Consider the following 27,572-nt stretch of genomic DNA (forward strand, 5'->3'; position numbering starts at 1 on the left):
TGTAGGAATAATAAAAATATCAGCTAATGGGGTATCCTGACATTTTGATGTTTTAGTTCTTGTCAGACATTTACCATAATGCTTAGCACATGGATATGTGTGTGCACACACATGCACATGCTTGATACTCAAAAAATTGTTCCCTGACATTAACTTTATCAGTGCACTTTGCATCCACCACCAATTGGTTGTTTTGTCACAAACTGATTAAAGCAGAACTGTCAAGTGAGGAACTTCAAAGCCAAAGCATTAAGTGCTTTGAAAAACCAGCACCTGGGAGGATTTGTCTCAGCATCTGTGATTAGACTTTGGGGACACAGTTCACCCCTTCATGAAGCAGACATTCAGAACTTTCTCCGAAGGGCTAATGCCTAATCTTCCAAAGACCAGCAAGAACAAGCTTATGGTCCGTTAAAATCAGATTTTTAAAAGATTTTTATTTATTTATTTGAGAGAGAGAGAGAGAGTGAGAGAGAGAGCATGAGAGGGGAGAAGGTCAGAGGGAGAAGCGGACTCCCCATGAAGCTGGGAGCCTGATGCAGTCCTTGATCCTGGGACTCCAGAATCAAAATCAGATTGATTGACTCAATATAGTCAGGGAGGACATTCCTCAGGAGTCACAGAATGCTGGTTGCCATGAGGGAAGAGTCTTTTACAAAGTCTGGGCTCTCACAGAAGGAGTCTGAAGCACGTGAATGGAAAGCAGAGGTCAGTTCTGGATTAGAAGCTCTTTCTGAGGGGAAATGAGTAGAAGCAGGGATTAACCAGGACTTGGGCTCTGCCTTATTCAGTTCAAGTTGCTGCAACAAATGATGACAGACTGGGTGGCTGAAACAGCAAAACATGTACTATTCCTTGCAGTTCTAGAGACTGAGAAGTCCAAAAGCAAGATCCTGGGAGATCTGATATCTAGCAAGAGACTGCTTCATTATCTATAGATGCCCATATTTCTGTTGTAGCCTTGCATGGATGACAGCTGGCAGAACAATCTCTCAGGTCTTTTCTCAGAAGTGCTTTTATCTCATTCACAAGTGTTCCAATCTCATGACCTCATCACCTCTCAAAGCCCATACCTCCTGATGGCACTCCTTGAGGGTCAGGGCTTCAACATCTGAATTGGGACAAGACACACACATTCAGTCCATTAGCAAGTGTTGTCATGAGGACAGCGTAGCTTATCAACTGGGTATCCCCAGGAATCCATGGGACTAGCAAAGCAGAATCTGGGGGCGTCACTGGTAGGAAAGCAGGAGTTCCCCAAGAGACAGTCCTCATAGCATTTTACAGAGACAGCATGACCCTTGAGAAACAATAGTTTCCGTGACCCATACACCAGCCTTTATCTATGCCTGTCCTCCCTGCTGGATTCACAGCAAGCCTACTTCTTTCTTTTCCAGTACAAATGGATTTCCACTCTCTGAATCCTGATGAATTTTTGCTCTTTTGTGGTTAGTATGTTGCCCCTCAGGATTCTGAATGTCTGGATTTGCAATCATGGAAACTGCCAAAGGTCTAGGGACCTGCGTGGCAGAACCCGGCCTCTACCACTATTGCCCAAGGTAGGAACTCTGGTCCCTTGAGCGTCCTGTGCTGCTGTCAAAGGTCTGTGTGCATTGGCTTATTGTTTTTTTTTTTTTAATGTAATTGCTTATACGTGGGTTTGATCATGCTCAAGTGGCCTTTCTGTGGAAATAGTGGCCAAGCTACACCTAGAAGTCACTGAAGAAAGTTCTAAGAACTCCCGGTTGGTATGAGGCTAGAGAGAGAGAGAGAGAAAGAGAGAAAGGAAATCTGCCTCTCTGCATTTTGCAAGTCCCTGCGCAAAATCTGTTGGCTGTGCACTCCTCACACGGAGATTCCAGGCAGGGAGGCCCTCCTGAGCCTCATCTCCCTGAGTTCCTCCTCCAGGAGCAATCCCTAGTTTGAGACCAGGGTTAGGGAAGGAAGAGCAGCAAAGCAGGGTCCAGAAGGAAGGACTGCCACAGACCATGGAGCACCAGAGGGCCAGGCTGGTACCTTCTCCATGTTGGGGTACAAATGGGCTCAGCTCAGCAGGTACAGGGGTGCCCTTGGCCCCTCTGGTGGGCTTTGCAGTGCCCCAAACTCAGGAAGAAAAAAGGCTGGCTCAGGTGACTTATTTTTGACTGGGGAGGAGCTGACAGCAATGGAAATAAACAAGTAGGGAATGATGTTGGAAAGTTGGAGGGTTTGTCCTTTATATCTCAGCTTTCTCTCCTATCTTCCCTTGCTCTGTAGTGTGTTCTCAAAGAAGATTTTGGCATGATATTCCTGTTCACTGATTTACTCCTGAGCTGTGTCTTTTCTGCTGTTCAGCTCATCTGGTGAATTCTTTTACTGTAAAAAGTATCTTGCCCTTGCAAGGGCAAGGGCAAGACCTGAGAAATCCCAGAGATTTCAGCTTGCCACCGGCTATTTGGAATGCTGGAAAGGATTCAGAGTAGGGGAAATCGTCTTGAACATCTGAGACCACCCCCACATTCAGCGGTCCCCTGGACACAAACCCAGACCTTGATACTGATCCTGAACCATGCTCTCAACTCAGACCCCTGTGATCCTCGCCACAGTGCTTTCAGATCAGTGCAGCCATGCCCATAGGCACAAACTCTTAAGCCTAGATTCTGTCCTGAGAGGTCTGTCCCCGACGGCCTGGCTCCAAAGCCTCAGAGATTGAAGACAGTAGGAACACCATAGGACTCACCCTGCCACCCTGAAAGGAACCATGCCATTTGGAACCCCAGAAAGGATTCAGAGGAACTGAAATCTGCATTCCTACCTCTGGACACCCCCATATTCAGCAGGCCCCTGGATGCAAACCTGGAGCTTGACACTCACCCTGAACAAATCCCTCGACTGCCCCCTCCCCCAGAAAGATGGACAGAGTGCTGGCAGATCGGGCCTGCCATGTGGTGGGCCCTAACCATAACCTTTGGTTTGGTTCTCAGGATTCTGACCCCTAAGGCCTTGCAGTAGGTGCCCTACAATTTGGGGACACCTGGGCAATCCCAGAGGACTCAGCCTGCCGCCCAGAAGGAAACTGTGCCATTTGGAACTCCGGAAAGGATTCAGAGGAGCAGAAATCTGCATGCCCAGCTGAGGACACACCCACACAGAGCTGACTCCTGGACACAAAGCCAGAGCCAGACACCCTCACGTACACTGTCAACTCAGCCACCCAGACAGCTCTCCATGGGGTCTTCAGGTTAGTCCTGCCATGTCCCTGGTCCCTAACACTAACCCTTGGATGGGTTCTGTAATGATCTCCTCATTTCAGGTTATGTGGTGGTTCTGCAGGACATTGTCCTGGTGTGGGATCAAACACACTGAAGCATCCCGTGTGAAGTGGCAAACGTGGTAAAGAAATGACGGCTGGGGAATCTGAGTGTGGAGACAGCACGTATTTGTGCTGCTATAACAAGCTGACTGCACTTTGAAATCACCGCAGAGGAAATGACTCTTCCAAACATCCATGTTAGCACGACGACACGGAAGCAGGGAGAACATCAGACTTTGGGATGGAGGCCAAGCCCTCCCAGATCCAGGTCACCCAACATGGAGAGGACACATGTTAGCAAGAGACTCATGGGAGGATTAAATAATGGACCCCTGTATCTCAGGTGCAGTAGAAGCAGTGGACTTGGAATTTCAGTTTTCCACAACCTTCCACCACAAGCTGGTTAGAACTGTGCAAAAGCAGGAAGGGAAGCCCCAGTAAAGTGGACGGGGGATGCCAGAAGGGGAGGCTGGAAGGGGGCGCCTGGTGCTCAGTGCCCATTACAGACCCCACATTGCAATCCCCCACAGGAGAGACTCACCAATTCCAGGCCCCACAGGGGAAGCCGGAGGTTCATCTCCTGACTTTTTGTAGGAGCTTTGCAGCTCAGCTGGTGAGAATTCTCCATCACTCTGCCTTTCTCCAGGGGACTTTCCTTCAAGCACCCTTCCCAACTTCTTCCTCCTCCATGAAATAATGTTCCTCTCCTTTGTTTCTCGCACTTGCCTGTGATGGGACCGTAGCTTGCTCAGCCCAGACTGCCATTCTCTGCTCTTCCCAAATAAACCCATGCTGCTGGTCAAATAACTGGCAGATGGAGTTTAAGGCAAATCGAACTAATACATTCAAGAACTTGCAAGGAAAAAAATCAATATGCACAAATTAGTGGCACTCCTACGTGCTCAGAAGGAACCATCAGAAAGAGACTACGGAGAACGATCTCATTTACACCTGCATCCAAGGCAGCAAGATACCCGGGAGGCCCCTGAACCAAGAAGGTGACAGACCTGTCCTCTGACAGCCCTGCAACAATGACGACAGACAGGGAGGGGGACACACGGAGATGGGGAGGCACTGTGCTCAGGGAAGAACCCACACTGGGAAAATACCTACTCTCCCCAAAACCGTCTACAGAGTCCTCACTCTGGCTCCTGAATTTCGGGACTCGGCACAAGCCTGGAGTGGGTGTGGACACGGGAAGGACCCCGCAGGGCTGAGGTGGGGGGAGCACAAGCACCGAAGCAGGCGGACGCTCCCTGACTGCAGACCATCTGAGGAGCCCCAGGAACCGAATCCGCGAGCACACAAACACAGACAAGGACCGAGGAGCACCCGAGCCCAGAAAGGGGGGACCCCACAGCCCCGCGCACAGCACAGCAGGAGGCCACGTCTCCTCACACAAAACGACGGAAGCCCCAGTGTCTACACAGGGCGCCCTTCCTCTGTGGGGTCCTGAGACCACGAACCCCTTGACAGTCCACTCAGGCGGCTTCTCCTCACCTCCTCCAGAGTCCTTAGGAGGTCGGACTGCTGCCAGTGTGGGCGCGTCCTCCACAACGGGTCCGGTCAGTGTGGCTGCAGAGCCACACCCTCCTCAGCTTGTCCTGTCAGGGTGGGAGGCGCCCCACATTCTCCAGAAGTCTCCACAGTGGGTCCTGAAGAGGCGGGGCTCCGGGGCTCCGAACCCAGCTGTGGCTGCGCAGCCTGGGCTCAGGGCGGGAGCTGCGGTCTGGCGCCCTCTGCAGGCGGTGGAAGGCAGTGCAGGACTGTGGGAGCTCACCCTTCAGTGGAAGGTCCTGCTCCCTCCCGGGGTCCAGCTGACGCCATTTCATTCCGGAAATTCAAGCTGCATGGAGCCCAATACCCCCCAACTTCCCCCCAAATAGCTAAGGAACAATGAATTGGAAACAATGTGGAATTACAACAGTCCTTGACCCAAAGAGTGGCACTGAACATGGCCCTGATGCAGACCCACACTCTGACCTCAACTTGGTCTCAAGCCTGGACCCTACCCTAATCCAAGACCCTAACCCTAGCCCCCAACCCAAACAATGTTCACAAGAATCAAAAGGTAGAAACTGCAAATATCCATCAATGGCAAGTGCATAAGCAAAGTGTGGTGAAGGGTTTGAATTTGGGTTCAGGTTCAGGTTTTAGTCAGAGTTCTAGATCAGGCTTTGGGTTTAGTGTTAGGGTGAGGATTTAGAGTGAAGGACAAGGGAACAGAGTTATAGTTTAGGGCTTTAAGTTTATGATTTAGGCTTTAAGACTCAGGGCTTAGGGGATAAAGTTCAAGGTCAAATTTGGGGTTTGGCTTCATGCTGAGATTTGGGTTCAGGGTTCATGACTTGGAGGTCTGGTTTAGGGTTTGGGTTCGTGGTTCAGGGCTTGGATCCAGGGCTCAGGTACAGGCTTTGGGTTCCATTTCAGGTTTGGGATTCAGGGTTCTAGTTTGGGCTTTAAGGTCAGCTTAGGTTTCAGCGTTGTTAGGGGTTAAGGTTAGGTTTAGGGATGACACATTTTCTTCAGTTGTCATCATGGACAAAAAAATTCTATATGGAGTTTCTAAGTCAGAAATGTATTTCATCTGGGGGCGCCTGGGTGGCTCCGCGTGTTAAGCCTCTGCCTTGGGCTCAGGTCATGATCTCAGGGTCCTGGGATCCAGCCCTTCATCAGGCTCTCTGCTTGGCGGGGAGCCTGCTTCCCCATCTTTCTCTCTGCCTGCCTCTCTGCCTACTTGTGATCTCTGTCTGTCAAATAAATAGAATTAGTAAAAGCTATTATATGATCTTTTACAAACCATTTCCTATCTTTGCATTCTCATGTGCCAAGACAGACACGGATTATTTAAAACCCTGAAGAGAGTGCTCTTGCATTTCAATTGCCTGTAACCTTCGTGTAATAGATTTATGATTGATGATAGATTTATAGTTAAAATATAACTATTTTACATATTTACTCTCAGTAAACGATTTCAACCTATGCTCATTTAAGTAACTTGGTGCATAATCCCTTTTCTATTAAACCATAATGCAAGGACCAATGCCGCGTTTCCGAGAGAACCCCAAGCTATTTTTCTAGAATGGCCGTATGCCTATATATCACGGTGTCCTGTTTTCACTCCCTTTGTGGAGCACCTACCCTGGAGGTCATGTAATAACCCATGACCAAAAAAAACAAACAAAAAACCCAAACATCCAGGTCGAAGTGCCATCCCTGCATGGAGAAGAGGAGACTGCTCAGACAGATCCCGGGCAGGCATCTCAGCCCAGGCCTGTGCTGGGGAAGCTGGTTCCTGGCTTTGGGCGCAATCTGGAAGCCAGCAAACTGACCCAAGAGTGCAGCTGGCGTTTAGGACTGATGATCTTTTTGCAGCCAGGCCGCGCGAGGACACCTGCTCAGGGAGCCAGGCTAGGAGGCTGCCCAGAGTGGGCGCTGGCAATGCTCGCAGCCCGCCTGGGCTTTGCCCTGCACCCCAGCCAGGGCCCGGGCCTCAGGCGGGAGGGGGGCGGGGGCGGCGCAGAGAGGGGCTTTGCTAATTTCCAAAGCGGGAAGTGAGCTCGCGGAGGACTCAGGAGGGAGGGGGGAGGGGGGCGGGGCGGGAGCGGCCCGGAGAAGGGGCTTTGCTAATTCCTGAGGGGGGAAGTGAGCTCGAGGAGGATGCAGAGGAGAGTCCGGGAGGAGGTGGAGGGGCTGGCGGAGGAGGGGCGCGCAGCGCCAGGGTGCTGTGCTGCGGCCCAGTCGGGACTGCAGGACCTACAGTACTCGCCGCCCTTGCGCTCCCGTGCTCCAGCCTAGCCTCCGAGGCCGCGCTGTCCTGTTCCCGCTGCCTGCTGCCCCTCCCCGCCCCATATCTTCTCCGGAGGACCCTCTGCTCACAGGTAAAGTGATACCGCACCGCGCCCTCACCTGGAGCAGAAAACCCGGGCCACGAGCACGAGCGGGGTGGGTGGGTGTCGGGGCCCAGCCTCCCGCGAACCCCAGGGCACCGGGAACACCCCGGACGCCTCCCTGCACCCCGTCCGCCAGGGGTCTGGCCGGGGACAGCGCTGCACGAAGTAACCCCCACCCCCCCGCCAGTGGGCGGGCTAGCCCCCATCGTTTGGCAGGAGCATGTCAGAGCCTCCTGCCATTCCCAGGGCACCCAGAACCCAGAGAGTGAGGCCTTGGGTGCTTTCTGGCGACAGATTCAAGGCAATTCTTCGACTTTGGGACTTCAGAGTTTACATAGTTTTCATTTGTGATTATTATTTTTGTGTGGGGGCCATAGCTTTTCTTTTGACCTATGGTTGTTTTCACTCCCGGTTCTGAAGAAGCCCCTAAATCCTAACCCTGTTGAGGACTCTGAAAGCTCTCAGAGCAGCAGTGCTGGGGGACAGTGTGGACACATGGTTTGGTTCTCCTCTGGCCTGATTCTGTGGCAGCCCCGCCTCTGTCCTCCTCAGACTTCAGAGCAATATCTGAACAAGTGGAGAAGGGACCAGGGGGTCAGGAAGGTGGCCACCAAGGAGTGATTCTCTGGAGGGTGGCTGAGCTAGCAAGTGAGCATGTTAGTCCAGCTCTGCCTGCAGTCGGGATGGAGGGGAACAGGGGCCAGGGAAGGGGAGGAGGAGCAGAGAGCAGGGACAAAGGGACCAAAGAGGAGATTCAGATGAAGGGAAGTAATGGGGAGGAAAGAGAAGAAACTCTGGAAGACAGGCATGTAGAAAGGAAAAGGGATGAAGTGGGCATTGGGAAAGGGCACCACCAGGGAAGGAGAGAGGGGAAGGGAAGAGGGAGGAAGAGAGGAAAGGGGAAAGGGAGAAGGGAGGAGTCAGCATGCCAGGGCTCCCCCTGCATCTGGAGAAGAGGTGGCTGGTCCAGCTTGTCAAACAGGGTGCTCACTCTTTGGTCCCAGTTTCTGCTCCCAGTGCTACTGGGCTTTGCAAGGAAGGCAGGCTGTCCCCTGGGACCTACTGGAGCCCACTGGAGCCCACAGGAGGGTGGGAGAGGTAAGATGCCACCGGGTCCTGTCCTGAGCTGCTCCCAGCCACCAGCCTCACCACATGGTGCAAGAGGGACCCCAGAACAAAGGAAGGACACAGGCCCGCATGTCCTCCGGTGGCCCTGGGCACTTAGCTCATTGCAGTGAACCACACCGCCTCCTCAACCCAGGCTTTCAAAGCCTCCTTCTTCATTCCTGGATTTCATGTCTGTAGGAACATGAGCAAGATCTAACTCATCTCCGACAGACAATTCTGACTCACCCCGTGTCAGATTTTTATGAGTGGCTGTGATAGAGTAAGATAGCAATGCTCCAACAAACGGACTGTTTCCTCCCACTTGACCTCAACAGTCTTATACATTTTCTTAGCGAAAACATCTTGTCTCCTTCCATTAAGCTCATAACGTGGTCTAATAGTATACATGTGCCTTCGTTAGATGCGAAGCGATACAGAGGTCCTTTTTTTTTTTTTTTAATTTTACAAGGTAAAGTCAGTGAACATATCCAACTTGACGAATACGTCTCTAAAATGTCAATCCAGGCAAAGATTTTTCTGCCTACAGTTTGGAGCCTACGTGGTGACGTTTTTAAAATGCTTTCAGTCCCTCAGTGAGGCTCTTAGAAGCTAGCCAGGGCTTACTACGTGCCAGGCACTGTGTCAGGTGTTGGAGCTAAAGGGAAGGAGAGCTTGGAGGCTGGCTGGGGAGGGACATCCATGACACAACCACAGCTAGAAACGGAGGCCAGTGCTAGAAAAGAGAGAGCAGGCTGCATGGAGAGTGTGTACCATGGGGCTTGTGAGCTCAGGAATAACTGGGAGTAACTGGAGTGGGGAGATAGGGGAGAGGAAGAGGGTCTTCCCATCAATGGGAATCACCTGTGCTTGGAGGCAGGCGCCATGAGGGGTCTCCACAGGAAGAGGGAGGCAGTGTGGTTGAAGGGCAGAGAGATGGGGCAGAACAGGCATCAGTCAGTTGGAGGGCTATGAAGAAACTGATGCGAGGATTATGGGTGCCTTTGGAGGACTGGGAATTTGTTAGAAGATCAGTGCAGATTTCTATGGAGACAAATGCCAGGAACTGATAGGTCTTTGAAAGGTCACTCTGGCTGCCTTTTGGCAAAGGGGTTGGTAAAAGGCACTTGCAGGTGTGAACACACCAGGTGGGAGGTGAGTGCAGGAAATCAGGTGAGGGAGCATGGGAACTTGGTCCGGGGGTATATAAGGGAGAATAGCCTTTAAGGAGTTCCACAAATTGGCACCAGCTGTGGCTTCATTACAGAGCTGGAAGGTGGAGGTGGGTGTGCCCTGGAGGTTACAGAAATTACATGAGAAAGGGACGTCTTTTTAGATCTTTTTTGCAACTAGAGGAACTCTCACCTTATTGATAGAATTCCAGAGTGGGAACCGATGGACATGAGGACATCTTTGAAATGTCTGAATATGTTCTTCAACATCTTTGCAAGTGACGAGGAGACCTTGACCTTAGGAGGCCTCGGCCCTCTTTGTAGCCAAAAAGATTTCACCTACAGATGTGGGTTCTCCCTTTTAAAGTCAAGGAGACAGCCCTTCCAAAGGACACCTCCTATCATTTTACCTTCTCATCATAACTCACGTGCTGGGATCTCCAAGACCCTCTGTTCCAGGTTGTGAGTATCCACTTTGGCCGGGCTGGTCTTGCCACCACAGGAAATCTAGAGCCTGTAGTGCTATTAATAACATCATCTAAGACTGTATTTGCTGCCCTCATGGCCTCTTCCCACCATGACTCACTGAAGCTTTTTACACATTGTATCCATTAACCTATAGTTCCCAAAACTCATCTTCTCTAGTGCCATTAATTTTTAGGGGGCCAGGCAAACCTTAAACTTGTCCCCCTTAATTGGATCCCTGTGCCCCCACAATCTCTGAATGCCTTTCACCATGATCCTTGAATGAGATCTGAGACCACTGCTGGTACCTAACACTTCTTGGCACCTTGTTTGTTCGGTTCTTGGAAGAGGAGGTGGCTATGGAGGTGAGTGGGGATGGGAGTGGGAGGATTTCTCCCTTCACTTCTCTTTTTGTTTTTTCAAATAATGGGTTTTGAGGGGGAGGGAAAGGTTAACCAGACCATTTATTTTCCATCTCCCATCCATAAAATGTTTACCACTCCCCACTGGAAGAATTTAGATCTTTCGTTTGAATCTCCAGGAAAATCTCCCAAACCCAGACCACCACCATGTGGATTCAGCCATCTTCTGATTCACCTCCAGATTGTCTCCTCCTAACTGCTCAAGCCACAGGTTAAGGGCGAAATGTTCAATGCCCAAGCAATATAGTGGGGATCACGTTTATCTAAGCAATTGCATGCTGCTCTGTATCTGCATACAGGGGGTCTCTCCCAAGCCTTTCCAACCTCAGCAAAACAAGACAAAGCCCCAGCGATCTGTGGTATATATCATTCATTCATTCCTGGGTTCAACACTCATGGCGGATCCCCACCAAGACAGTGGGAGAGCAAGGACTGGAGAAATCCTGGAAGGTGAAGTCTGAGGAGGATTTCAAATTCAAGTCAGAGATGAAAGAAACATCTGGACTAGGTCCTCAGGTACATGCAGTATTCTGAACTGAGGCTAGAACCAGAGACCATTCTAAAGAAAGGCCTCTACAGGTGGGCTCTCACAGGTGGGCTCCGACTCAGTTTCGTGTATATTCTTTCATGAAATAGCTCTTCGGGTCAACATGCAGAAGAAAACCATTTAATAAAACTGACAATGAGGAGAGGAAAGGGAAGCCAGAAGGCTTGTGAATGGGGAGAGAGGAAGAGCCAGGGCAGAAGACCAAGAATCCCTCCCTGCCCTCCTTGCTGCCAGGGAGGTCTGAGGGTCTAGTTTCCACCTGGGATCCCAAGTCCAGAACAAAAGCAGCGGGGCCAAGGCTGGGGAGGGAAGGTGGTCCTCAGCACGCGGGAGTGGGGGTGCCCAACGATGGGGGCTAGTGCGCCCGCTGGTGGGGGGCACCTCGCAAGGCACTGTCCCCAGCCCGACCCCATGCGGACCCGGGTTCGGCCCAGCGTCCGGGGTGGTCCCGGTGCCCTGGGGTTCCTGGGAGGCTGGGCCTAGACAACCCCCCTCCCCGCCCCCAGGTCGCATCCCCAGCTTTCTGCTCCTGGTGAGGGCGCGGCGCGGTGTAACTTTACCTGTGCGCAGAGGGTGGTTCGGAGAAGCCTTGGGGCGGGAAGGGGCAGCAGGCAGCAGGAGCGGGACTGCAGGGCCTCACGCAGGAGCCCACGGACGGCGAGTCCGGTGGGTCCTGCAGTCCCGACTGGGCCGCAGCACAGCACCGCGGCGCTGCGTGCCTTTCCTCCGCCAGCCGCTCCACCTCCTCCCAGACTCTCCGCCACATCCTCCGAGAGCTTACTTCCCGCTTTGGCAATTAGCAACGTCCCTTCTCCCGCCGCCCTCGACCCGCCCCCGCCCCCATCCCTCCTGAGTCCTCCCCGAGCTCACTACCCGCTTTGGCAATTAGCAAAGCCCCTTCTCTGCGCCGCCCCCGCCCCCCTCCCTCCTGAGGCCGGCCCGGGCTGGGGCGCGGGACCGAAGCCCTGGGGGGCTGCAAGCGTGGCCAGCGCCGGCTCTGGGCAGACTCCTAGCCTGGCTCCCTGAGCGGGTGTCCGCCCATGGCCTGGCTGCGAAAAGGTCATCAGTCCTGTTAACCCTGGCTGCACTCTCCAGTCAGTTTGCTGGCTTCCTGATTGCGCCCAAAGCCAGCAACCAGCTTCCCCAGCACAGGCCTGGGCTGAGATGCCTGCCCAGGATCTGTTGAGCAGTCTACTCATCTCCAGGCAGGGATGGCACTTCGACCTGGATGTTTGGGCTTTTTGATTGTTTTTTGGTCATTGGTTATTACATGACCTCCAGGGTAGGTGCTCCACAAAGGGAGTGAAAACAGGACGCCTGATATATAGGCATACGGCCATTCTAGAAAAATAGCTTGGGGTTCTCTCAAAAACGCGGCATTGGTCCTTGCACTATGGTTTAATAGAAAAGGGATTATGCACCAAGTTACTTACGTGAGCATAGGTTAAAATATTGTTCATCTCCTACAACAAATGGGGGTATGCTCTTTAGTAAACTAATTCAAGTCAATTAGAGACATTGTCTTCAAGGGATAACATCATAGAGACTAGAATCAGAATCATACTTTTGGGATCAGAATCATACTTTTGGGAAAATTGGGCCCAGGTTTTTTGTTTTGTTTTATGATTTTATTTATTTATTTGACAGACAGAGACCACAAGTAGGCAGAGAGAGAGGGGGAAGCAGGCTCCCTGCTGAACACAGAGCCTGATGCAGAGCTCGATCCCAGGACCCTGAGATCATGGCCTGAGCCGAAGGCAGAGGCTTAACCCACTGAGCTACCCAGGCGCCCCTGGGCCCAGGTTTTGATGGCTTCTTTCCTCAATCTTATAAAACCTATTTGAACTCTACTGGATGCCAGAACTGCTTAAAAATATTTGGTCCCTTGTAATTTTAACCTTCCAGTATTCAATGTACCTGATCCATGTAATATCCTATAGTATTTTTGTCAAATGAAGACTCTCAAAGTGTGTTTCTTGGGAGACACTTTTCAATTGGTTGCTTACATTTCTGCATTTATTATTTGTTCTAGACCATCCTTTGAAGATGGTTGTATTGAATAGACTTGGAAGACAGAAATAGTATCTTTTTTTTTTAACTTAACCTGTTGTGTTTGCAAATATTATCTGCCTCTGTTTTGATTCTTTTTGTGGGAACTGAGGCTCAGAACTGATATATAACTCCCACCCCTACACACACACACACACACACACACACACACACACAAACACACACACACACACACACACACACACAAATACTGTTAATATTCTGGCTACCTCTATTGCTGTGAATAATAAACTATATTATTTCTGAACCATGAGTCTGCGTCTTCTATCAACACCCAAGAAACCACGGCAGACTCATACACCAGCTTTCAAATAAGGGAAAATAATCTCAGATGCTTTATATTTTTTGATAGTGTTACCTACTTCTGAACATATGACTGAACACATATAAAGCTGGAGCCATGACCATTTAGAGCTTCTTCTGTGGAAGAACTATGCATTCACTAGTAAACACATGTAGTTTCATCTTTTTTTTTTTTTCCTCTTTGACACCATTTCCTCTCTCACAGTGTTGCTCAAATTGGATGGAGTCTAAGGTCTTTTGAGGAAATTTTTGTTTAATGACTCAAAATAAAATAAGAAGAGTCTAATGTGCTAAAAATAATTCTAGATAAAAGGTATAAGATCATGCCAGAAGGGATAGTAATTTTATCTAACAACTGCCTGTTCACCCCTTATTTGTTCATTAACTAATTTCCAAATTCCTGACTAAATCCCTTTTGTAAGCCAGAATGTGAGCTAAAAACTGGGATTTTAAAAAAGTTTTCATTTGAAATCCAGTTAGTTAACATATATGGTTGTATTAGTTTCATGTGTACAATATAACATATAGCACTCAGTGCTCATCATGACAAGTGCTCTAATTAACCCCCATCACTTATTTAATCCATCACTCCTTTCCGATCCCCTCAAGTAACCATCAGTTTGCTCTCCGTAATGAAATGTCTGTTTCTTGCTTTGTTTCTCTTTCTATGTCTTATTATTTTCCCCTTTGCTTGTTTGTTTCCTTTTCTTTTATTCCATATATGAGTAAAGGTATTTGTCTTTCTCTGACTGACTTATTTCACTTTTAGCATTATGCTGTCTAGTTCCATCCATGTTATTGCAAATGGCAAGATTTCAGTCTTTTTTATGGCAGATTAAAATTCCATTGTATATACATACCACTTATTCTTTATTTGTTCATAAATTGATGGATACTTGGGCTCTTTCCATATCTTAGCTTTACAAATAATGCTGCTATAAACATAGGGGTGCTAGCATCCCTTTGAATAAGTTTTCTTATATTCATTGGGTAAATACACACCAACAGGATTGTTGGATCACAAAGGACTTCTATTTTTAAATTTTATGGAAATTCCATACTGTTTTCAAATATGGCTGTATCAGTTTGCATCACCACCAACAGTTCACAATTGTTACTTTTTCTTTTTTTTTTAAGATTTTATTCATTTGACAGAGAGAGATCACAAGTAGAGAGAGAGAGAGGAGGGAGCAGGCTCCATGCCTGGCAGAGAGCCCGATGTGGGACTTGATTCCAGGACCCTGAGATCATGACCTGACCTGAAAGCAGAGGCTTAACCCACTGAGCCACCCAGGCAGCCCCCACAAGTGTTACTTTTTCACATTCTCTCCAACACTTTTTGTTTCTTGTAGTGTTGATTTTAGCCATTCTGACAGGTGTGAGGTGGTATGTCTTTCTAGTATTGCTTTGCAATTTCCTGATGATACATGATGATGGACATCTTTTCATGTATCTACTGAACATTTGAATGTGTTCTTTGGGGAAACACTTGTTCATGTCTTCTATCCAGGTTTTTATTGGATTATTTGTTTTTGGATGTTGACTAAAAACTGGATATTAAGTAACACACAAGACAGGTTTCCTTGAGCTTCAATTTTATTTGCATGAGTATCATTAACAGGGAAAATTGTGCATATGTGTATGTACAAGTGTGTTTACGTATACATCTATCTATCTATCCTCTATCCCCTGTCTTCTAATTGTGGTAAATCCTGTAAGGTGGGGAATGGGATAGTCTGAAGAAATGTGCTGCTGGATATGTTGGGTAAGCAAATTTAATTGCACTCAGATGCATTGGATATAAGTGAATCACTCAAATGAGTTATTTAATATTATATAGAAACAAATTAAAATTTTATGTAGTTGAAAATAATAGGTAGTTAAAATAATTTTTGTTGTTTGTTGTTTTTGTGTCTTTTTTTGTTTATATATACTATGGTGTGAATGTTTGTGTCTCCCAAAATCATATTATGAAATCTAACTCTGGAAGTGATAGTATTAAAACATAGGGGCCTTTGGGAGGTGATTAGGTCATAAGTGGGATGACAGTCCTTTTAAAGGAGACCCCAGAGAGTTCTCTTGATTCATTCATCATGTACGTTTACAGTGAGAAGATAGCCATCTATGAGGAAGTGGGCTCTCCCTGGATCTGCCCCTTCCTTAGTCTTGAACTTCTCAGTTCTAGAACTGTGAGAAATAAATTCCTGTTCTTTATAAGCTATTCAGTCTATATCATGTCCGTTATAGCAGCCTGCATGCAGAAGGACACTATGACCTAAAACGAGAGCAATAAATATAAAGTTTCAGTAAAGTCAGTTGGTACAATGTGTTTTTACTTAGAGAAGACATGCTGCTTCATGTTAAACCTTGATATTGTATATGTTTCTTGAAGGGCCACTTCTTACTCCTTTGTGTGTTCTCCACAAAGTCCAGGATGATGCCTTACATAAAGGTAATATTTTATAAATACTGTTGGAAATATATACTTCTCTAAAATCTTATTTTGCCTACAGATTACTTGGATCCACTTTGCCTTGTGTAGAATATTTGAAATATATTAAGAACAGAATGTCTCTCTAAATAACATTTAGAATCATCATTAGTTTATGACTCCTGACTCATTTGTTTATGCAGTGATACTTACTGCAAGAACACTGAAGTTTGTAATATAATTTTTGAATGAATCACCAAGCTAGTTTATTATAACTTATGAAAAAATAATTTCTCATGTTGGTTTAATTCTGCTTTTATGTTATGGTCATGACATTTTCATTAAAATAAAGTAGAAAATAGAAGTAAATAATAAATGAAAAATAAAAAATAATAAATAAAAAAATAAAAGTAAAACTCTTGTGAAATGTTAAACTTTTCTTACTTATTTTGTTTTGCTTTTCCTCTACCATACTGGCAAAGCTGTATTTTGCAGATCGATACAATTTTCTAGTTGCTAGGTTTGTTACTTTTGCTAAAATTTACAAAATATAAGAAGTTGAATAGTCATGGATTGTTTATTAAACTCCTTATCTACACATATAAAAATAAAACAATGATGGTGACCTGGGTATTTCTAAAATTGTATTCTGTTTTTCCATATTATGTTTTACAATGTAATTAATAAAGATTCTGCATATATTAACACCCATCCCCTTCTATCTCATCTGTATGTCCATTACAGAGCATGTATGATTTCTATTCATTGCTATGTTGTGGTGAAGAGATTGTCTGAAGTAGTCCTATATTTATGCAGGTAGATCTTAAGCTACAGTGCTCTTGTTTATTTGCTTGTTCCTGATCAGTATGTCTGAAAGATGGTAACTATTGCATCAGGTATGACGATTAAAAAATATTATTGGTGCCTGATACACTGTGATGAAATAGGTAAGTCGATTCACAATTTGTTAATTAAATTAGAAAAAAATTCCTTTGCATTTGTCCTTTATTAAGAGTTTTTTTTTTTTTTTAACAAATTCCTTGGGATGTTTTTTGTGTAATATATATCACATGCCTCAACCTTTAAATTTGAATGTAGAAAAGAGTTATCAGAATGAGCCTAGAAAATATTGTTATGAAATATTTTTGTTCTGTTATATTATGTAAACTTAGGAAATAATGGTAGTTATTTTTATTAGCATTTCCTACTTTCCACATGCCCTTACAGATGAGATATCATGGTTTTCCTATTCTTTTTATCGTGGTTGTTATATTCTTCATGATCAATAACAATCAATGAAAATTCGATTAATTTTCTTTGGGAAAGTGATATTTTAGCAAGAATCCATGACCAAAAATTTTAGCTGTTGTTCTTCCAGGAGATGAGACTATCAATGCTCCCGAAATTTCAAGAAATAGAACTTATTAATTGTGTTGGTTGATGTTTATTGTCTCTGAACTTAGAGGTGCATAATTCACTTTAAAATTTATTTTGGGGGCGCCTGGGTGGCTCAGTGGGTTAAAGCCTCTGCCTTTGGCTCAGGTCATGATCCCAGGGTCCTGGGATCGAGCCCCGCATCGGGCTCTCTGCCTAGCAGGGAGCCTGCTTCCTCTTCCCTCTCTCTCTGCCTGCCTCTCTGCCTACTTGTGATCTCTATAAGTCAAATAAAATAAATAAAATCTTAAAAAAAATGGAGTGGACCTAATGGGGGGTACTTATCTGAAATTGAGGGACATTATAAAAAAAATAAAAAATAAAATTTATTTTGAATTGAAAACAAGATCTTACTGAAGTTTAGGCATCCCACTTTATATCAGGCCTCCAGTACATTCTAATTTATTTATAGAAAATATCATAAACATGAATGTCACTTTTCCTATTGCATTTATACTGAAACTGCAATGACTCAAAGATGTCAGATCTGAAAAGCACTACCTTTCTATAATTTCTGTTTCCTAGGATGAATGGATATACCATTTTAGCACAATTATCCAACAGTATTCAAAACCACCATGAATTTTTTTTTAAATATTTTATTTATTTATTTGTTAGAGAGAGAGAGAGAGCAGGAGCACAGGCAGATAGAGTGGCAGGCAGAGGCAGAGGGAGAAGCAGGCTCCCCGCCGAGCAAGGAGCCCGATGTGGGACTCGATCCCAGGACGCTGGGATCATGACCTGAGCGGAAGGCAGCTGCTTAACCAACTGAGCCACCCAGGCGTCCCACCACCATGAATTTTAAAACATAGTTATTACACCCTAAAAATCAAGTATGAAAATGTATAAACAACCAAGTCTCTATCTGTAAATGAAATACTCCCACACAGACGGGTTTAAAACTTTCTAACTTAAGGAATTTGATAGCACAGACTCAGGGTAGTAGTTTCAGTGCCTACAGTATACTTTCAGGTAGAGAGTAATGTAGGCTCTGAGTCACTTTCTGCCTAGAGATGACATAATAGTGGTTCTGCCATTGTTTGTTTGTTTTTGAAAATACGTTCCTGGGCGTCATTCAGAAAATGCAGAGTTTGGCAATCTATATAAATTAAGGATGATCTTTTTGAATGTTTGTCTTTCACTACACCAAATTAACATAATTGGACAGAAATTCCACTAAATTAAGCATTGTTAGGAAACGTGTAAATTGGAGCTGCTCCAATTAGTTGCTCTTTGAACTATGTGCTGTTGGTTCAGGATTAGATAAGGAGTTTGAAGGAAAACCTAAATCATTGCTTCCTTTTTTGAGAGAGTCTTAGCATACTTTCTTAAAATTAGCTGAAATAAACAATGTGTTTAGTCGCAAAGTGATTTGCATTTTTGCACAAACTCCCTATCTCCTTGAGAATTATAACAAATATTTCATGAAACATCATTGATCTTTACTTTGTGACACTGCTGTAAAGTACATTCAGAGTTGCCAGTTAAAAGTGTTAGTGTTGAGATGAAATGTCATGCATTTTTCTTCACTTCCATGCAAATGAACAGAGTAATTTATTAAGACACAATGAAGAAAAAAAAATTGACAATGAGTTCCAGATTTTAAAAATCACTTGCCATTCAATCCAAATTGTGAGTTTGATCGGTTACCGAACACTTAATAATGCACCCCCGGTAATTTTACAGAGATTATTTTTTTCTTACCAATTCTTGATTATTCTGTCTTGCAATGCAGAGAAAGCTAACTAATTTTAAATAAACTTCCGTTAATTTTGATTGTTATAAACTTAAGATTGATTAATTTCCATATACAGAGTTTAAAATGTTCACAATTTACATTAAATATATATTCTGTGTATACCTTGGAAAAATTATACTGAAAATTGAAATTAAAATGATGTTGTATATAGCTGCAAGAAGCCACCTGTCCCATTTCATCTTACTATATAAGTTGTGTCAGGTAATTTATAAAATCCCTACTGCATAACAAGTCTATTTTTTGTTGGAATGGGTAGTAATGTTTCTTCTTATTTCTAAATAAGAGTTGGTCTATGAGTGCATCTGCAACTGTATTTTTCCCAAGTGGCTTCATGGTCTTGAACTGAGAAAGCTCAGAACATTAAACATCAAAATAATATATTTTGACATAATTAGACATCAAGGAAATGCAATTAAAATGACACTGAGATATCACTACACACTTACCAGAATGGCTAAAATAAAATATAATGACAAGACCAAAAGAAAAAAATATACCATTTGATGATACACAATGGCAAGTTGTACCATCACTTAACCATCGCAGACTAGTGTAGTGTTAAATTTGTTTTTCTAAGCAATGTTTTGGGTCACTTACCACTTTTCAAGGATATAAAATGCTACCATTTTACTTAAAACTGTGAAATTTGGTCAGATTTAAATTTCAATTTATGTTAAAACATTCTGTAAACTGTGTTAAACTTTGACATTTGTTCCCTCTGTTCAGTGAATAACACTATATCATATTCCGAAGAATATGCTAATTTTCATTTTGAAAAATATCCCTTTTTCCTCTTATGGTAATTATTAATATGAATTAATAGTAGAATTTGATATGGTTCCATATGCCCATAAATACTTTATTGTATATTATCAAATTTAATAATGAATATAATGTACTTCTTTGGACAATATTTAAAGACCAGTCTACTCTTAAAACAAAAAAATGGAGACGCACTTCTTTAGTTCACACAAATTTCATTTTATTATATATAACCTCAGATAAATTTCAACAAATCATAATTTATTAAAATTATGTCTACTTAAAAATCTCATAGAAGAGTAAAACCATCAAAAATAAAAATAAACACACACAACACACACACATCACCCATGTATTGGCAAATCACAATTGCTGTAACAATACATTAGGCAATTTCCATCAGTGGCAAAAAGATTTGTATCCCAATGGACTGATTTTCCAGAATCCAAGAAAAAGTCTCCTAGGGTTTATTTAAAGATAAATATTTAAACAAATACTTCTTAAATTTAGGAAATTCAGAACATACGATTAAAGAATATTTGCAGTGCAGACTATATTCAATCCTTCCTTCAAAATGTGCCTTTGAGTACATAATTCTGTTTTCTCTATCTAAATTGAGCTGTCCTCCAAGGAAGTTTTCTAAAATGTGTGTCGCTGTGTGATAAATGTTCTAAGACCTAACATGCTTCATTGTATTTTTACTGTGCTCTCAAATTTAATCAATAATTTGGGTTGATGGGGGCGCCTGGGTGGCTCAGTGGGTTAAGCCGCTGCCTTCGGCTCAGGTCATGATCTCAGGGTCCTGGGATCGAGTCCCGCATCGGGCTCTCTGCTTGGCGGGGAGCCTGCTTCCTTCTCTCTCTCTCTGCCTGCCTCTGTGCCTCTATGCCTACTTGTGATCTCTGTCAAATAAATAAATAAAATCTTTAAAAAAAATAATTTGGGTTGATGTATAATATCTAGTTTCAAATATCTTTTCCATCTATACAAACACCCAGCTGTCTCCTTTATATGCTATTACTATTGAGAATTCTGTTGTCAGTATTATTCTTGTACATTTTAGGTGATCTGTTCTTCTCTTGGGCATCATTTATGCTCTTCTCTGTTTTTGATATTCTTAAAACTCACCATAATGTATATGAGTGGTTTTTTTGTGTGTGTGGTTTTTGTTTTGTTTTGTTTCTGATTTCTCATGTTTGGCATCATTTTAAGTCTGGTGTCTTTTATCTTTCTTTAATTCTCCAAAATTTATCTCAGTACTTATTTAAATATTTTCTTTATTTTTTTTTCTCTTCTGCTGCATTTGGGCAGAAGTCATTAATTTGTTTGTTTGTTTGTTTTTCCCAACTCATTTATTCATTTTACAGCTATATTCATCTTAGTCTCCATTTATTGTATTCTTTATTTCAACAATTTTCACTTAATTTATATTCACAGTATAGTATCTTTTCTTTGTATATGTATATCATTATTTTATCATATACTTTTAAGCTATTTTTAAAAATATTTTATTTATTTATTTGACAGTGAGAGATCACAAGTAGGCAGAGAGGCGAGCAGAGAGAGAGGAAGGGAAGCAGGCTACCTGTTGAGCAGAAAGCCCGATGTGGGGCTTGATCCCAGGACCCTGAGATCATGACCTGAACCGAAGGCAGCGGCTTAACCCACTGAGCCACCCAGGCGCCCCTTTTAAGCTATTTTTTAAAAGTACAGTCATTCTTTTTTTTTTTTTTTTAAGATTTTCTTTCTTTCTTTATTTGACAGAGAGAGATCACAAGTAGAAGGAGGGCAGGCAGAGAGAGAGAGAGAAAGAGAGGGAAGCAGATTCCCTGCTGAGCAGAGAGCCTGATGCAGGACTTGATCCCAGGACCCTGAGATCATGACCTGAGCTGAAGGCAGTGGCTTAATCCACTGCGCCACCTAGGCGCCCCTAAGCTTTTTTTTATATTCCTGTTCCAATAACACTTGGATTGCCATATAAAGTTAACCACATCATCTTTTTTAGGTAAGTAATTGTACTTTTTATGTGCATAGTTATTTTGGTCCATGAGTTCAGCTCCTCTTCGGATCATCAAATCTCTGTAAAGTCTGGGTATGCTAGGATTTTCTAAGCAACAATAAAATACATTGAAACCTGGTAGCTTAATTATAATAATGTTTTCTTTCTCAATCATTCACAATAGTATTACATTCTGAGTAGCTTCCTTCTATTTTGCAGCTATAGTGCTTGGAAAAACTTGAATTGTGATATCACTGTGATAATGTGAATTAGGTTTTTCAGAGAATCGGGAAGAGAAAAAAAGGAAGATATTCTCCAGGGCCAACTCTAGAAGTGACTATTAAAACATCTGTCCAAATTCAATTGAACAAAACTCAGAAATGCCATCTCCAGTGAAATACAAAGAAGATTATATATAGTTCTGGGCACACACATCTCATTTGACCCAATGATGTACATCAATGAAAGACTGAAGGCCAATCACCACTCCATGGGAGAATTTAAAAATAAATTTACTAATGAGGCCAAGAGTTCAGAATCACAAATACTTAAGAACTAATAATAACTGCCTTCACTTGATGTTATTCTATAAGATAAATCCTATGATCAAGTTTCAATTTTAAATTCTTAAAATTTTAAATTCTTAAATCCTTATGAAGAAGCATCATTTGGAGGGAGCAGTTTTCATAATTTATCATCCATCAGCCTTTATTTTTTAAGATTTTATTTATTTATTGGACACAGAGAGAGAGAAAGAGAGAGAGAGAGAGAGATCACAAGTAAGCAGAGAGGCAGGCAAGCAGGGAGGGAAGCAGGCTTCCTTTTGAGTAGAGCCCGATGTGGGGCTGGATCCCAGGACCCAGAGACCATGACTTGAGATGAAGGCAGAGGCTTAACCCACCACCCACGTGATGAGAGAGCCACTCAGGTGCCCCTCATCCATCAGTCTTAATTGATTGGAGGAAAATGTGTGGAGGAATAATGCCTTAGGGATCTAATCTCTCTAAAGGATTTTCAAGTCCTTACCCCTTTAAGGTTTTTGTACAGTTCTGATAGCCTCTAAACATCCAGCTGATTTCTACAGTGACAGGCCTGTTAAAACCTGTCTTCAAACCAGGAATAGAGCTTGAAACATACCAGTCAAGAGCAACTTTGAGTCTTTTAAGGAATTTATCATCATTTCTTTGTTTTTGGTTAATATCTGAAATAGTTCCATATTACACTTGCATAATTTCTCCAGAGCGGACTTTGAAGGAGGCATTCAGTTCCAGCTAGTTCCATATTTTGGCAAGAACTATAATTCTATATAAAAAAAAAAACATATTTTAGGGCGCCTGGGTGGCTCAGTGGGTTAAAATCTCTGCCTTCAGCTCAGGTCATGATTCCAGGTTCCTGGGATTGAGTCCCACAGTGGGCTCTCTTCTCAGCAGGGAGCCTGCTTCCATTCCTCTCTCTCTGGCTGCCTCTCTGCCTTCCTGTGATCTCTGTCAAGTAAATAAATAAAATTTTTAAAAAAACATATTTTATACCAGTTATTCATGTTTATTAACTAAGATATCACAATACAAATAATACAAACAGTTGCTCTTTATTAATACCTTCAACCAAGATAAAAAAATATGTCATATTTTCTCTAAGAATTTTATATCATCTGATAGGTCAGATATATATAAAATTACATTTAAAGTTTTAAAAATATCAGCAAATATTTTCATTTAAATGCAAATTTGAAAAAAAATCTACTTTTCCAAACACGACTTTTTATCCTATTTTATTTGAATTTTGTCGACAACTGATAAAATGTTTAGCGAGACTATAAATGTTAGATCGAAAAAAATGATTAATACATGTAGGTTCAAATTATTATGTTCCATTAGAAATGATTTAGTCTTTGATGAACATCTGTTTGGTAATATGTTGTATCCAGATATAGTAAATTAATGATATATATAAAATTATAGGGAAATGACACCTTCCGTTCCATTATGAGTAGAGCTTTTAAAATGCTATTTGTCACAACCTGTCATCTTGTCATTATGTAGCATTATGTAGCATTTAAAAAATGTATACTCTTCACTTTGAAGTCTTTTAGAAATCTAAAATCTGACTTTCTATGGTTTGTGTTTCCATAATCCTTTATTGCCAGTTTGAACAAATCCACATGCTTTGATTCAAAGGCAATAAATTCCTCTTATTTGGAAAAATGATGTTTATTTTTGTTCTCTCACCCTTCGCAGGTGGTTTCATTTTAGCACACTTCAGAGTTATAATTTCATGCTTATTAAAAACATTTATTATGATCTACATAGATGAATGAAACTTTAATTTTATTAAATTATTTGCCAAAAACTCTGTTATTTTTAAAAATGTATTTCCTTTGATGGGTTATTTTAGAGCGTTCAGAGAGGATCTAGGAGTGTGGTATTATGCAATTTTTAAGCAGGTATGAAATGGTTATTTATATGATTGTTTCTTTAAGGCTTATGTATATTGTCCATTATATGCTATAAAATATTTTGAAAGTAAATATAAAGTATGTTTTACATAGTTTATTTTTTGGAAAAAATATTGAAATGACTTATGAAATTCAGTATACTCTCAACATTAATTTATTTTGAAATTTACCAGTTGTCTACTGAACCTATTATATGGCAGATATTACTTCAGACTACACTGGTAAATGAAATACTTGGCTTTGTAGAACTTTTATTTTAATGGGTGAGACAATCAAAAGCTATACACCTTAATAAAAATTGCATAGTGCATTCAAAAATGATGAGTACAATGGGGAAAAAGAAAAATTCGATCAGGGTGAGAAAAATCAAGATTGCTAGGCAGGGGATGGGGAGTTAAAATTTTTAATAGGAAGATCAGGGTAGTTACAATGAAGCTGACAATTGAACAAAGGTATGGAAAGGTGATGAATTTGCCCAGAACTATCAGCAATAAGGTCACTCCAGACAAAGGAATTGGCTATCTTGAAGGCCATAAGGTTGGATCATGCCTGGCATATCTGAGGAATAGCAAGGAGGCCACTGTGAGTGACTGAAGAGTAGCAGGGAAAGAGGTCACAGAGGTTAAATGAGTGGCTAGATCATGTAAAAGCTTAGAAGTCATTGTAAAACTCTGGCTTTTATATTTGGAAACTTACTGTGTGATAGAATTTCTGCTAATAACGGAGAGTTCAAATGTCCATAAAATTTCAAGGATTCTTATTCTAGTAATACAGAATAAAGAAAAAGAGTTCATATTTTCACATGGTGTAACAAATGCTCGGAGATCCAAGTGGAGGAAGCTATGGGAGCACAGAAGAAGGCACTAAAATCACACCAATATATTTGATGACTGTGACTATATATAAATTTGTATTTTCTTGATTTTTTATAGTCATGGAATCACACAGTATATACTATTCATTGTCTGGCTTTTCTTTTCTCAGCATCATTACTTTGAGAATCTCCAATTGTAAATAGTTCATTTTGATGTTGAACAGTAATCTCTTTAATGAAAAGATCATAATTTGTCTTTGCTCTATTGATGGACATTGATGAACATTTCCACTGTTTTCAATTCTTAAAAATAAAGCTGCTATGAAATTCATATACAAGTCCTTGTATGAACATAGGGTTTGTTTCTCTTGGTTGAATGCCTAGAAGTAAAATGGCTATTTGTGTAACTGCAACATATTTTGCATTTAAAAAAATTTTCAAACTATTTTCCAAAGTGGTGGTATCATGATATATGCCAACAACAGTTTAGATTTTTTGTTGCTTCCCAATCGAGCTCAGACGAAGTACAATTAGCCTTCATAATTTTAGCCATTCTAATAGATATGTAAGCATGTCTCATTATGATTTTAATTTGTATTTCTTCAATGTCTAAATGTTGAGAAATTTGTCATGTGCTTATAAGCCATCCATATACTTTTGGTGACATGTCTCTTCAATAATGTTCTTCACATGTAAAATTGGATACTCTGTTTGGTTATTAGTAAGGTTTTTTATTTTTATTCATTTTTTAATAATCAGAGTAGATGTCCATTATCAGATATATAATTTGCAAATCCCTTCTCCATCTTTACGGTTTCTCAATGGAGCTTTGATAGCTGTGTTTTTCAAGAAATATGCTACTTCTTTCCTGGTACACGGCGGTATGACTAGAACATTATCAATGTTGATTTTGCAAAGAAAATCATGGATTAAGATATATGTAGTCTGCAGTTGTTGGGAGTGTTCTGTAATATCAAGCATATCTAGTTAGTTGATAATTTAGTTCAAGTCTTACATATCTTACCAATTTGATGACCATTTGTCTATATAATCTTATATAATCTTAAAATAAGGGTGTTGAAATTTTTTTCCATTTCTCTTCTAAGGTAGAAGTTATGATTTTTGTTCTTAGTTTTTCCCTATATATCCCCAAATCAGTTATTAAGTATTTTTTTTAAAGATTTTATTTGTTTATTTGACAGACAGAGGTCACAAGTAGACAGAGAGGCAGGCAGAGAGAGAGAGAGAGAAGCAGGCTCCCTGCTGAGCAGAGAGCCCGATGTGGGACTCGATCCCAGGACCCCGAGATCATGACCTGAGCCGAAGGCAGCGGCTTAACCCACGGAGCCACCCAGGTGCCCTGTTATTAAGTATTAAAAGTCAAGAATTATTATACTCCCTGATGAATTCATCCTTTTACTCTTCTGTAATTTTGAATTGATCTTTATGTCTGATAATGAAATTTGCTTTAAAATCACTTTTCATTATCTTGATATAACCACCAAAGTTATAGTGTGATTAGTGTTAATATAGCATATATTTTCTTTTACTTTTTAAAGCACTTATATATTTAATCCTGACAAAGAAACAAAACAGCTTTTTAACTCTGGAAGCATCTTTCTAAATTATCTTTTTTTTTTTTTTTTAAATAAAGCAGTACCAATTTTTGTTAAGGGACCTAGAGTGAAAGTAGATTTATTTATTTATTTATTTATTTGTTTGTTTATTTATTTATTTAGTAAAAGATTTTATTTTGTTTATTGACAGCAGGAGAGAGAGAGAGAGAGAGAGAGAGAAGAAGAAGAAGCACACAAGCAGGGGGAATCACGTGCAAAGGGAGAGGAAGAAGCAAGCTCCTTGGGGTGCAAGTAGTCCCATGCAGGGCTGGATCCCTGTACACTGGAATCATGACCTCAGCCAAAGGCAAACATCTGCTTAAACAACTGAGTCTTCCAGGCACCCCTAGAAAATTAAAAAAAAAAAAAAAGACCTTTTAAAAACATTTTTTTCTTTCTTGTATTTTTTTAAATATTTTATTTATTTGACAGACAGAGAGACAGGAAGAGGAACTATAAGCAGGGCAGAGGGAAAAGGAGAAGCAGGTTTCCCACTGAGCATAGGGCCTGATGTGGGGCTCCATCCCAGGACCCTGGGATCATGACCTGAAAAGAAGGGACACTTATGGAGGAAGCCACCCAGACACCTCTTTTCTTTGTTTTTAATATATGGCAACTGATGCTTCCCAGCCACGAGAAGCATATTACCCATTGATTAAATCTTTGATAACAACCTATTTAAAAAGGTGTGTAAATATATACTTACTCAGATTTATACACTTTGTGTTTTCTTCATAGTTTGGGGCTGGACCCAATGGTCACAACACTGCTTCCAGTCTTTGCCTTCCCATCTTTTGATACCAGGTATTTGGTCAGAAAAGCAAATTAGTATCAAAATTAATAAGCCCTTGGCACCATATCTCTGGAGCAGGGGTTGCTCTTAGCCAAGGCCCAGAGCAGTTGACCTCCCCTCGCTAGTGCTATAGCCCCAAGGACTAGGTCCCTGCCACCAGAACTCAGTCTTACATGTTATGCTAAGCAGACAAAACCAAAACAGGAAAGCTCCGACAGCTTTCACTGGCATGCCTCATCTC

General features: G+C 42.3%; 1 long non-coding RNA gene across 3 annotated transcripts in view; it reads left to right on the forward strand.

Moving 5' to 3' along the window:
• Positions 1-26,898, forward strand: part of LOC131819926 (uncharacterized) — an 84,333-nt gene extending 57,435 nt beyond the window's left edge. The window contains exons 1-3 of one of the 3 annotated variants that reach the window (XR_009349385.1): positions 7,087-7,173; positions 15,661-15,720; positions 26,698-26,898. This is a non-coding gene — a long non-coding RNA (uncharacterized LOC131819926). Of the gene's footprint in view, positions 1-7,086; positions 7,174-13,304; positions 13,411-15,660; positions 15,721-26,697 lie in introns of those variants that run through there. The other 2 variants (XR_009349387.1, XR_009349386.1) reach the window with 2 other exon arrangements.
• The last annotated feature ends 674 nt before the right edge of the window (positions 26,899-27,572 follow it).

Source organism: Mustela lutreola, chromosome 17, assembly GCF_030435805.1.
Source record: "Mustela lutreola isolate mMusLut2 chromosome 17, mMusLut2.pri, whole genome shotgun sequence".
Lineage (NCBI taxonomy): Eukaryota > Metazoa > Chordata > Mammalia > Carnivora > Mustelidae > Mustela > Mustela lutreola.